At 41.7% G+C, this 12,676-nt stretch overlaps 1 pseudogene; it reads left to right on the forward strand.

The window, feature by feature from the left end:
- Positions 1–552: 552 nt before the first annotated feature.
- The window catches only part of LOC102850437, a 184,850-nt pseudogene continuing 172,726 nt past the window's right edge, over positions 553–12,676 (forward strand).

The raw sequence follows: 12,676 nt of genomic DNA on the forward strand, positions 1-12,676 counted from the left end.
CAACCTTTGGCTTGTTAGCATCACTTTCTGTCCACTAGGTCAACTGATCTCTCTCTACGTTGTTTTGTTGTTAAGTGCCGTCAAGTCATAGGCAACTCATAGTGACCCTATGAACAAAATACCTGAACACTTGTATAACTTTCATTGTTTTAAGGATATTTTCACATTTGTTCTTTGAACGCCTTAGAGGAGCCACAGCGGAGCCCATTGCCTTTCTCCCTAAGCTCCACCTGGCTGGCCTGGGCCCTTGGTGTCTGGCCTGGGCCCTCAGTCTCTCATCTCTGATTTGTTTCTCTTGTGTGTGTTTCCTTTGCAGTAACTGATGGCTTCCTCCTCACTTCTCTCTTGGATGATAAGGACCACCTAGGGCCTGAATGTCCCACTGCTCTCCAGGAACAGAAAGAAAACTCCTTTGTCTTTGTTTTGTTTTTGTTTTTGTTTTTTTTGTTTTTGTTTTTGTTTTTGTTTTTTTGCTGGGGGTGAGGGGCAGGCACTGATAGTTTTGCAAAAACACTGCTGAATGAGCCATAATTTTAGCAGATCATCGGGTGAATGGGACCAGTCTTTATTCTTTCATCATATCAGAAATTAAGCAGCTGGGAAGATTGCCCAAGATGACTCACCTACAGGCTGGACTCAGTCTAGAGACTATAGAGAAAGCTCGGCTGGAACTGAATGAGAACCCAGATATCCTACATCAGGATATTCAGCAGGTCAGGGACATGATCATCACCAGGCCTGACATCGGGTTTTTACGCACAGATGATGCCTTCATTCTGAGGTTTCTCCGAGCCAGGAAGTTTCACCAAGCAGATGCCTTTAGACTCCTGGCCCAGTACTTTCAGTACCGCCAGCTGAATCTGGACATGTTCAAAAACTTCAAGGCAGATGATCCCGGTATTAAGAGAGCCCTGATCGATGGATTCCCAGGAGTGCTGGAAAACCGCGACCACTACGGGAGGAAGATCCTTCTGCTGTTTGCAGCCAATTGGGATCAGAGTAGGTAAATGTAGATAGTGTCTCTATTTGGTTTTTCTTTTCTAAAACATCATCACTGCATGTTTGGGGTTAGATAGTTTTACAAGTCACGTGCTTCTATTTATTAAATTGTGCTCCCTACACCATAAAGTCTTAAGGTTATATGTTTAGTGTCATTTAAAGATGATTTCTGATTTTCAGTGTGTTTTGGAACAATACAATCTTGGCATTGGGGTTCTAATAGACTTTAGAAGTCATTATTCTAGTCATTATTCTGGTCCTCAAAATGGATCATCTACTTTAATGAAATGGAAAGCTGTTTTTCTAAAAGAACTACATATTCTATATTAATGTTCTCATCTTAAACAACAACAAAAAGGAATTCAGTAGAGGGTTTTAAATCAAGTGTTTTTAACACACGCAAAGAATTTCTTGAATCCTTGCCTTACCTTTAATGTCTTATACTTGTTTTAAGTGCCAGACCTTTATACTCAAGCGTCTCTGGTTTTTATTCCTTGAAAGCTCTTATAAAGAACTCTAAACTCCGTATGACCTGAAACAAACTTACCTACCACATTATTCCTTCTTTTTCACCCATCCAGTTTCCCAAACCAGAAATCTCGGTTTGTCTTGATTTCTCCCTGCCCTTTGAACCTCATATGGTAGCTAATGACCAGTCTCTGTTCTTTTAGTCTCAAGAATCTTTCTGCTCTCTTCACTTTTCATTGCCCTGAATCTCTGTTGCCTTATCAGTGGTTCTCAAGTTTTCACTTTCTACAATAGCCTCCCAATGGGCATCTCTGTCTCTGCTCTTGGTTGTTATGAGTCAGTGTATCCTACACTGCAGCGAGCATGTCTTTCTGATGATCCAGATTCTTCAAAGCCCCACAAAGACTTCAAAGTAAAGCAAAGGCTTCATGATTTACATTCCACATCTCCTGCTCTACTTCATCCCTCCTTCCTTCAAGTCCTCTGATCCATCCTGAGAGAAGTATCCTGAACAGCCAAGGGTTTGTTTGTTGTTTTTTTTTTCACATGCCTCAAAGCCTTAATCATACTGAATATTTTAAAGTATGCTTTTGAACCAAGTGGCATTTCCACACACCCAGAATCGGAAATCCATGGAGTCACAACTGGGGCGATGGGAATTGGTGTGTCAGAGTTAATGAGACTGGCTCAGGACAGGGAAGGGTTCAGAGCTACTGTACATAGGGTCACTATACATTGCAGGCAACTCAATGGCACATAAAAAAAATCCAGGTAACAGTCTATGACAGGTTTGGAAACAGGAATGGCATCCACTTCCTAAACAATGTGCCTCCAGAAACTCTATGAACTTCGATAAATTTCAATAGTTGTCAACAACAACAATGTATTCCACTAAGTATTTGTATATATCAACTCATTTAATCCACTTTAAAACTTTGTATAATGTTGCTGTTATGTGCCATCGAGTCGCTTGCGACTCATACCGACCCTATGCACAGCAGCCCTAAACTCTGTTCTGTCCTGTGCCAATCTCATTGTCTCTGACACACTCATCCTGATTACATCAGTCACCAAATCAATCCATCTCCTAGAGGGTCTTCCCCTCCTGCTCCTGCCCTCCACCCACCCAAGCATGATGTCCTTCTCCATGGACCGGTCTCTCCTTACAACATGACCAAAGTATGTCAGATGAAGCCTCAAAATCCTTGCCTCCAAGGAGCAGCCCAGTTTGACCTTCTTCAGGATGAATCTGTTTGTTTACTTAGCAGTCCATGGTACCCTCAATACTCTTCTCCAACACCAAATCTCAAAGGCATCAATTCTCCTTCTATCCTCCCTAATCATTGTCCAACTCTCCAACACATAACAAGTGATTGCAAAGACCATGGCCTGTATCAGACGCACCTTAGTCTCCAGAGTGACATCATTGCTCTTCAGTACTTTAGAGAGGTCCCTATTAGCAGACTTTCCCATTGCAATATGTCTTAATTTCCTGGCTACTGGTACCAAGAGCGTTGATTGTGGAGCCAAGCAAGCTAAAGCTGTGTACAACCTCAATCTCTTCACCATCCATCCTGATGCTGCCAATTGGTCCAGTGGTGAGAATCTTTGTCTTTTTGACATGGAGCCTCAATCCATATTAAAGGCTACACTCCTTGACCCTCTACAGCAAGTGCTTCAGGTCCTCCTCAGTTTCAGCAATCAGGGTTATATCTTCTGCATAACGCACATTGTTGATAGATCTCCCACCAATCCTCATACCGCATTTCTCCTCAGAGAGCCCAGCCGCTTGGATGATCTGTTCTGCATACAGGTTGAAAAGGTATGGAGACAGGACACATCCCTAGAGTACACCCTTCCCAATTTTAAACCATGCAGTGTTTCCTATAGGTTTTGCATTAGCACAATCAAGTGTTCTGGGATTCCCGTTCTTCTCAGAGTCAGCCACAGTTAGTTATATAACAGGTATTATTTTTATTCCTATTTGATATTTGATGACACAGACTTTGAGGTGTGAGGTAATTCACTCATTATCACATAGCTAATGATATCGGAGGGAGGTCTGATGGCCCAGTGGTTAGGGAGTTGCACTGACAACTCAAAGGCAGGTTGTTTGGATCCACCAGCTGCTCCAAGGGAGAAAGATGGCTATTGTCCCCCTGTGCTATTTAACACACCTGAAAACCCACTGGAGGGTCAGCTATGAGTTGGTTCTACCTCTAAGAAAACAAGGTGTCTGTTGAGTGACACTTTACCAGTGTAGTCTTACTCCTCCTACCCTCCCACCCCATCCCCAAGACTACAAGTTCCTTGAGGGCAGAAAACTATGTATCTATCGTTATCTTTTTGCCATATGGCATGTTGTTGTTGTTGAGTACCATAGAGTTGGGAGGAACCCACAGCTGGCCCTCTGGTGAGTTTTCAGAGGCAGTTAATAGCATGGGAGAAGATTACCCATCCTTCTCCCATGAAACAGCTGGTGGCCTCGAACCATGTGCCTTCATGATTGTGGTGCTCTTTCTTGTCACTAAGCCACCAGAGTTCTCTTACATAATAAGCGAATGAGGAACAATTACTAGGTAAATCTCTAAACTTTCACATACGGTTTGAATTTCACAGAGGTCTCATTGAATTCTCCTTTTACTTGGGAACACAAAAGCTTAAGTAAAAAAAAAAAGTACATCAAAACACTCCTGATGCCATTGGAAGACATCTATAAAATTCTCTTCATCATCTCAGTCCACATTATCTCCATTCACACTTCCTTCTCTCAAAGGTTTCAATAGTGCACAATAGCCTAAGGACCACTTGCTATTTTCTGGTTGATAAGTCAAGGTAGTTGTTGTTAGTTACTGTCAATTTGCGTATGACTCCTAGCAACCTTATGAACAACAGACCCAAACCCTGTCCTTTCCTGTGCTGTTTTCATCATCTCTGACACATTGGAGCCTATTGCTGCAGTCACTGTGTCATTGTTCATCTCGTTGAGGGTGTTTTATTATTTTCTGCCTAAAGTTTATTTTTTATGGTTAGAAATCATTGTTAGATCATTATATTTATTTATCCGTTATTCATTTAACAAACATTGGTTGAGGATAGATTTTGTGTTGGGGCTTCTACTAAAGCCATAAAGGCAGTGATGAAATAAATGTTCAATCCCTGTCAATGAGGAGTCTTTTGTCCAGCCTATTGTTTGGCTATGGTGCTAACATACAACCAGCTAACTGGCATGGTACCACAGGATACCCACACCATATACCCACCCTCAGCACAGGATGACAGAGTTAGCTGTGAAGGAGCAGTACTTCCCCTGGAAGTGGAAAATTAACAAGTGGGATTCTGAAAGCGAAAAATTTCCATGAGTCTGAAGCATAATCTTGCTGACTTCATTTGCGCTTGGTTGTAAACATTCTAGAACTCCCATCTGCTGAAACAGATGATACAATCACACCAGTAAGTGGTGATTTACACATACAGAAACCATGGGGAGGGGGGGGTAAGTCTTACTTTGTTTTAGAATCCTTTTCCATATATACATTTTTAAAGTGTGCTATTCAGGTAAAAAAAAGTCAACAATCTCTATGGCAAAAATGCAGATGTTTATGGTTGTGATAACCTTGAATTCATTTAACTTCTCTATTCCTCAGTTTTATCCTGTGTGAAATAAGAAGCTTGAACTACGTAATTCCTTAAAATACCCTCTAGCTCTAACAATTTGCCAATGTGAAGCTCAACCAACCTGATCTTATGGATGGAAAGGGATTTTTAAACTCACTTTATAGGACTCTTAATTCATAAGGCTTTTTCAAGTAAATTCTGTCTTGATTGCAAAAAGTGAGTCTCAAAGCATTGTTTATTCAGGCTGATGTTAATACTTGTTCTAAATTATTCTCATTTAACAAGAATGTGGCAGTATTAATGACATCATTAACAATCAAAGGTTATTAGAAACAAGTAAATTCCGTGTAAATTCAAACATTGACATTAGCTAGATATATGGACAGGGTCAAGCCATTTCTCTGAGCCTCAGTTTCCTCATCTATAAAGTGTGAACAATAATTATGTATATCTAATGGTGTAGTTGACAGTTTTAAATTAAATAATAAAATATATTGCAATGGGAAATTCTGCTGTTAGAGACCTCTCCAAAGTACCGAGGAACAATGATGTCACTCTGGAGACTAAGGTGCACCTGATACAGGCCATGGTCTTTGCAATCACTTGCTGTGTGTCAGAGAGCTGGACAATGACTAGGGAGGCTAGAGGGAGAACTGATGCCTTTGATCTGTGGTGTTGGAGAAGAGTATTGAATATATCAAGGACTGCTAAGAGAACGAACAGGTTCATCCTAGAGAGGGTAAAACCAGGCTGTTCCTTGGAGGCAAGGATTCTAAAGCTTTGTCTGACATACTTTGGACATGTTGCAAGGAGGGACCAGTCCTTGGTGAAGGACGTCATGCTTGGGAGGGTGGGAGGACAGTACAAAAGATGAAGACCCTCTGTGAGATGGTTTGATTCAGTCAATGAGGGTGGATATGTTGGAGACAGTGAGACTAGCACAGTGTAAAGCAGGGTTTAGGGCTGTGGTACATAGAGTTGCTGCGAGTTGCAGGTGACTTGATAGCACATAACAACAACAACATATGCAATGTTATTGTCATATACCATTGAACAAGAACTGAGTCATAGTTGATCCTTCAGTGTATTTTCAGAGGCTATAAATCACACAGATGAAAAGTGTCCGTCTATAGAGAAGCTGGTGGATATGAACCATGTGCTTTCGAGTTGACAGTGCAACTCCTTGCCACTACACCACCTCCCTCTCTCTCTCTCAATCTCTCTCTCTCTCTCATCATCCAGAGGGTTTTTGGAGACTGTAATTCACACCAGAGATTGTCCATATTTCTCCTTCACTAGTACTAGTAGTAATAGTCGTATGAAACACCCGCTACAAAAAAAAAAAATAGAGCCTAAATGGTACATCAGTAAATGACAGAGACAAGAATACATTATTTAAAAATGGAGTTGACAGCCAATCTGCTCACATGCCAGACCTAAGTGGCAACATGTCTTCTCCACAAGCGTGGCTCCCATCACGCAAACCCAACTGGAAAGGCGCTTTCATGATCCGGCAGAATTAACACAACTCTGCCCAGTGAGGAGTTCATTCTCATCGGTGCCTGGAGATGACTGTGAAGAGATCTGAACGTCTCATATGAAAGGTTTACTAAGATTAAAATGGTTATTAATATTTATTGAAGCTATGCAACCCTCATTAATCAGACACCATGAAGCAAATGCACAGGACAGCAATGCTGGGAAGCACTTGCCCTGCAAGCACATGCAGGTCGGGCTCCTTTTTTTTTAAAATGTATTTATTTTTCATTTCAATGAAGATCTACAGAGATTTTGGAATTCCATTCATTCATTGTTGCACCCTTCTCCCCTCCCCCCTCCTCCCACCGCACCCCCCGTTTGCTCCTCTCCTTCAAAAGCAAAAGAAAAACTCCCTCATTGGTACGCAATCCCCCCCACATCCCCCAGCCCCAAATATAATCCACTCTGCAACCCTCATTCCGTACTCTTACGATAAACATAATGCCCTAAAATATAATACTTTTAAAATCTTCTCTCCCCCAAAGACTTCAATGCTGTAAACATATTTTATCCAGTTTTTCTCAGTCTTACTCCCATCCCGATGTCAGCCTCATTCTACAACAGTGGCACCATATAGCATTTGTCCCTCTGTGACTGAGATAGCTCACTCAGCATAATGTCCTCCAGGGTCACCCATTTTGAATAATATTGCATGAGTTCCTTGTTTTTCAATGCAGCATAATATTCCATTGTGCGAATACACCACATCTTCTCTACCCATTCGTTTGTTGATGGGCATTTAGGTTGTTTCCAACTCCTTGCTATTGTAAGCAAAGCGGCAATAAACATGGGTATGCATATATCTACTTGGGTGCCATTTATGGTCTCTTTAGGGTATATTCCCAGTAGTGGAATTGCTGGGTCAAATGGTATCTCTATTTGCAACTTTTTGAGAAAGCGCCACATTGCTTTCCACAGTGGTTGCACCATTTTACACTCATATGGGGCTCTTTTTGCTGGGGTGGGAACAGGATTCAGGCAACCAGGCTCCTCTACCATAAGCTGAGAAATAAGCCCAGGAATGAGGCTTAGTAGGGAGCTGGCCCAGTTCTGTGTTTGCTGAAGATTCTATGTTTAACCAAAAGGCATTAGGTTAAATCAACATCTTCATATTCATTCACAAAATGAAACTGGCACTTCCCAAGTCAGAGGAGTATATATTTCAGCCCACAAACCTGATGTGTGATGTATGTAGACCTACCCGGGAAGTATCGGTCTAATCTTTCTCACCTAAATTCATATTGTCATTAGCAAGAATTTAAAACATGGCCTGTAGTATACTAAACAATGGCATTTAGTTCTTAACTCAGTCATCTACCTGGCAATAGTATCTAATTTTTCTACACTATGAATATGGACAAAGAAGGGATATGCTTTTTACTTCTGGTTCTCTTTCAGTTAAAAAAAAGTTTAACTTGGTTAAATTATTTTACTTTCTAGGGCCTCTATTTCATTGGTAGAAATGAATATGTTACCTGACTAATGAAGTTATTGCGAGAATTAACCTCAGTTGTCCTACTGGATGTTATACAAAGGCAGAATAGAGTAGTGATTAAATGCACAGTCACTGGGCAGTGCAAACAGCACACTCATCTGCTGACTGAAAGGTGGAAGGTTTGAGTCTCAATAGGGGTACCTTGCAAGAAATACTTCGCAATATACTTTTAAAATTGAGCCAGAAAATGGAGCACCGTTTTATTCTCATAGGGTTCACCATGAGTTTCCTTGAATTCCACAGCAAATAGTTAAAATAAAGAATTAATCCCTTTGAGCTGTGGTATTGGAGAAGAGAACTGAATATTTCATAGGCTGCCAGAAAATCAAACAAATATGTCTTGAAAAGAATGCAGCCAGCATGCCCCTTGGAGGCAAAGATTGTGAAGCTTTGTCTCATAGTTTGGGCATTTTGTTAGGCGATACTATCCTTGAAAAGGGACATCATTCTTGGAAAGGTGGAGAGTCAGCAAAAGAGAGAAAAACTCTCAACCAGATGGATTCACACAGTGACCACAACAATGGGCTCAGAAATGATGAGGATGTCACAAGATAGGACAGGGTTCAGGTTTGTTGTTCAGAGGGTCTCTGTAAGTCACACTGGATTCAATGGCACTTAGTAACAACAACAGTAGTTAAAATGTGCAAACCTGGAACCAGATGGCCAGATTAAAATTACAGCTTCCTCCATGTGACCCACGGAAAGTTGTTGAACTTATTACTGTTACTCCCACCTGTAAAATAGAGTTATGATGATGCCTTAATGCTAGTTCCTGCTGTGGATTCTGACCCATGATGATCTCGTATGTGTAGAGTAGAATTGCTTTTGCATCTTTTCCAGGCCACTACCTTTCAGAAGCAGGCTTTCAGGTCTGTGTTCTAAGGCATCCCTTGCTGTGTTTGAACCACCAACCTTCTGACTAGTAGTTAATTGCTTAATTAATTATGTGTGTTACCAGGGCCTCCATTAAGACTGATTGCTTCTCAACAGATGACAGCTATTTTTTTTTTAAATTTAGGTTGTTTATTTTTCATTTCCATGAACATCTTCAGAGATTTTGGGATTCCATTCATTCATTGTTGCACCCTTCTCCCCGCACAAACCCCTCCCCCCCCATTTGCTCCTCTCCTTGAAAAGCAAAAGAAAAACTCCCTCATTGGTACACAATACCCCCCCACACCTCCCCAAACCCCACCCCCTACCCCCAAATATAATCCACTCTGCAACCCTCATTGCGTACTCCTATGATGCAAAAGGCTAACTTTTTTTTTTACAGAGATTTTGGATTTCCATTCATTCATTGCCGCAATTTTCTCCCTGCCCACCCCTCCCCACCAGCTCGCTTCCCCCTCCAAAGAGAGAGGAAAAAAAATTTCTTCATTAGTATACAATTCCCACGTCCCTTCACCCCCCACCCTGAGTACACTTCTCTATGCAACCTAAATTCTGGATTCCTGTGTTAACCACAATACTCAATCACATATCACTTCTAATCTGTTCTTTCCCTCATCTGTTTCAATACAATATACATAATTTTTACAGTTTTTTCTGTCATACCCCGACCCTGATGTCAGACCCATTCTACAACAGTGGCACCATGCAGTATTTGTCCCTTTGTGACTGAGATATTTCACTCAGCATAATGTCCTACAGGGTCACCCACTTTGAATAATATTGCATGAGTTCCTTGTTTTTCAAGACAGCTATTTCTTAAAGGAAAAAAATTCAAGCTAAAATCTAGGATTCTAGGCCACAAGATGTATTTTCAAGGGCAGCAGCAATTTAAGCCATTACCAGTTTCCTACACCTAGAAAATTATGAAGAAAAAAAAACACCACAACAGAGCCCTTAGCCCATCTTTCTCCAAAGTGCTCTGTTCACTTGTGGCTAAGACACTCTAATAATCTTCTGGTTCTAGTGCTCCTACATGTTGAGTTTCTTACTCTCAGGATAGAAATAAAACCTGTATGATATCAGATAATTGCTGTTGTTGTTGTTGTAATGTGCCATTGAGTTGACTACAACTCATAGCAACCCTATGAACAATGGTTCTGGACCTGAGCCAACCCACTGTCTCTGATACACCTGATTCCATTGTCACAGTCACTGTGCCAATTCATCTCATCCAGGATCTTCATTTCTTGTGCTGTCCCTCTACCCTTCCAAGCATGATGTCCTTCTCCGAGAACTGATCCCTCCTGGCCACATGCCCAAAGTGTGTGAGAAGGAGTTTCAAAATTCTTGCCTCCAAGCAGTAAACTGGCTTCACCTTCTCTAATACAGACCTGTCTGTTCTCTTGGCAGTCTACTGTATGTTCAATCATCTTCTCTAACACCACAATTCGAAGACATTAATTATTCTGCCATCCTTATTCATTGTCCAGCTCTTGTTACGTGTGTGTGTTGTATACTGTACAGTCAGAATTGACCCATAGCTGACCCTCTGCCTGGCTTTCAGAGGCAGTTAATTACATGGAAGGATATTGCCTATCATAACCAGAGCCCTTGTATCTTAGTAGAATGTAGCTGTACTGTAACCAAAGAGCACAAAGTTTGAATCCATTAGCCATTCTGCAGGAGAAAAATAGGCAGTCTCCTTCCATTTAATTTATTGCCTCTGAAAACCTACTGGAAGGTATAAGTTGGTTTCAGATTTCTGGTACACAATAACAACATCCATTACTGTAATATCCATCAGCATTGTGTCCAGTGGTCCCAACTGCCTTAATGGGAGAAAAACAATTGTATCTAAATCCCAAGTCACATATGTAAAATGACGCTGAAAATATTTTTTGTCACTGCTTTATTTATGGTTCACAATTGAAAAGTCACCATAAGCAAACAAGCATAAAAGCCCCAGCTCAATTCTGTTGGTTTAGTGGTAAGGAGTTGTGCTGTGAAGCCAAAGGTGCACAGTTCGAATGCACCAGCTTCTGCTTGGAAGAAAGATAATAGTCTCCTCCCATGCAGTTAACTGCTTCTGAAAATCCTCTGGAGGGTCAGCTATGGATTGGCTCCAACATGATATTCTTCGACTGACTTACAGCTGGAGCTCCAGCAGGTGTCAATAGAGGATGTAAATAACTGAGGAGAAAATTGCCCATTTTTCTCCCTTGGGGTCCCTCGTGGATTCAGATCACCTGAGGGGTGCCACCTTTGTGCAGCAAGGCAGCTCCCTCCCTAAAGACTACACTCCCAAAGCTCCCCATAAGGAAGAACTAAATCTGTCAGGCAAACAATGGACTCATCACAGCAGGAACTGTGAAGAGGGCGCAGGATTGATCAGAATCTCACTTTATTGTGTTCAGGGCTGCTTGTGTCCAAGCTGACTCAGTGGCACCTAATGACAAGATGTTACAGTAATTCAGTAAGTTTAGAAAAGGAAGTTGGTGAGCAACTCAATCACTACCTTCGGAGAGACCATTATTACAAGGAAGGAAATAGATCCTGTAGGATGTCTTTCAAGAATACAGAACAAAGGATGGAAGTGTGGATTGAAGCACAAAAATGACAGACATTGGGTGAGGACAGAGTGATGAAGCATTGGCCTGAGGAGCAAATTTTAAGGAGGCCCCAAAATCCAACAAAGCAATTAATAGCATCATGCAATCTGTTAAAATAAAAATCAGTGCAACTCTCCTTGGACAAAGCATCAAAATTTAAAGACGTCAAGACTAGTTTTATTCATTTTTCCTTTTGCCTCAGGCTCCAATATGGCCGAACACAACACTGCTCTGACCAACAAGATTTCTCCAGGGAAGTGCCTTAAATTGGCTCCTGACTGTACATAGTCTTAGGTTTGCAAAGAACTTCATTTATTCCAAGCATTTCCATGTACATTTTCTTATTTAATACTTCTAACCACTTGTGGCCTAGCGGTAAGAAGCTGTGTCACAATCCCAAAGCCACGTGGTTTGAACCCTCCAGCGGAAGAAGGATGGGAAACCTCCTCCTGTGCAATTTACTGCCTCTGAAAACCTGCTGGACCGTCAGCCATGGGTCAGTTCTAACTCAAGAACACACAACAACACAAATTTACACAGTTTAACCATCACAAGGTTTCAGATGGCAGAAAAGAAGTTCTGGAAGATAGAAGCTACTTTCTACTCAAGTTGTGATCTGATACATCATTGGAAAAACTCCGATGCAGGGATTTCAGGCTTCCTCTCAGTTCAGAGTCATTGGGAACTACCTTCTTGTAGCCTCTGAATGGTTAGATAGTTCAAAATATCCACAGGGTTTCTGAAAAACCGTGAGTAGACATTCTTTGCTGGTGTGCGAGCAGACACATGAGTGCAGAGAAGTGACAGCAGAGGGAGCTAAGCCCTCAGCATTGTGCTCCTCAAAAGGCTCCATTGGCATGAGTTGCCACGAGGTTGTGTGAAAACATTGCAGAAAGTTTAGCTGGAGGAGCTGAAACCCCATTTTGAAAACCATCTCTGACTTCATCCATAGCCACTGGTGAGAGTCAGCGCCCAGAGCCATCAGGGGCTTTAAGCTCGTTGCCCACTGCTGTGGTGTGGACAGCTGAAACCCAGGCCCCGACAGGCACCGGGG

Source organism: Elephantulus edwardii, unplaced genomic scaffold (genome assembly GCF_000299155.1).
Source record: "Elephantulus edwardii isolate Elephantulus edwardi_28Jun2011 unplaced genomic scaffold, EleEdw1.0 scaffold00372, whole genome shotgun sequence".
Lineage (NCBI taxonomy): Eukaryota > Metazoa > Chordata > Mammalia > Macroscelidea > Macroscelididae > Elephantulus > Elephantulus edwardii.